Genomic DNA, 1294 nt, shown 5'->3' with positions numbered 1-1294 from the left:
ATTACATGTAGAAAATAGGATAACCTATGGAAAGGGCAGGCGAGTTAGTGTTTTTTATTTATTTATTTTTTAAAAAAAGATAATTTTTACAAACTGGCTTTTAAATTAGAATTTCAAATTTGACAAATGAAGTTTTTTTTCATCCAAAAAATTATGGTTTTTTTTTCTGGACTCAACAAAAAAAACCACAGTTAAGAACACACACACACACACACACACACACACACACACACACACATACACACACACACACACACCACGCATTGCAAGAGACTGAAGCAATAAGTAGTAGCTATTGAATCTAATTTGTGATTTAATGACCAACTCTATCAAGAAAAACAACCTGTTGTGTACTAGAGCAGATTTAGATCTCTGTGTGGGTATGTGTACAAACTTCCGTTTGTACTGCAGGACCCAGAACATTACCTTGAAATAAAAGACTAGCAGCCTTGAGCAAGTTCGTGGACATGGTGCTTCTAGATCATTACAGCTGTTATAAGTCATATATCCTGCAAAAATAAGTCTTTTTAAATAAAGTAGTTGTTGAAACATTGGTTAATTAAAATGGCTGTGTCGCTGTAGTTCTGTTTCCATCGTACAGCTGCTGTCTAAATGTTTTGATCTTTATCCTCATCTTTATTGAGCTGGATGTCATTACATTGACCAGGTCAGAGCCCTGCTCTGCACTATGTTTAAAGTAATTGCAAATATCAAAATAGTTCCATAAATCTTAGCCATTTTGCACTTCCACTCACAACATATGCACTCCTGGGGTTCTTTCACCTCTGCAGTGTCTTCTGGTTCAAAGCATGTTACTGGCTGAAGGCATGTCAGTCAATAGGGCCAGCTGACTGGTTATTAACAGGAAAGAAGCCAGTGAAGGGGTGGGGACCATTTCGCTCTCTGGTTTTTGGCAACTGCCTGTTATTTAAATTTTCTCTTTAACTATATTGCTATAGTAACTTACTCAAATGTTGTTAACCGCAAAAGTTCCATCTAAATGTGGTGTTTCAAATTGCATAAAAACAGCTTGTGTTCTTAATGGGTTACTATGGTATCTGTTAGTGCTGAAAGCACCATAATCAAGGCTGGGACACTTTGTGCCACGTTTCCAGACTTGTTTGAATCCATCAGCAGCAGATCTGAGATCAAATCCACCAATCGTGACTGTGAGAATTACTTAAGCAGCATCCAATGAGGATGCTAGAGAGATAAAGGCGGGGTTTAAAACTGGAATTCCAGAAAAAAAAACATGTAGGAAGAACGTGAGGGTTGTGAATAAATTATACTGTAC

The sequence above is a fragment of the Polyodon spathula genome, chromosome 7 (assembly GCF_017654505.1).
Source record: "Polyodon spathula isolate WHYD16114869_AA chromosome 7, ASM1765450v1, whole genome shotgun sequence".
Taxonomy (NCBI): Eukaryota; Metazoa; Chordata; class Actinopteri; order Acipenseriformes; family Polyodontidae; genus Polyodon; species Polyodon spathula.
This window is presented reverse-complemented; position numbering follows the sequence as displayed.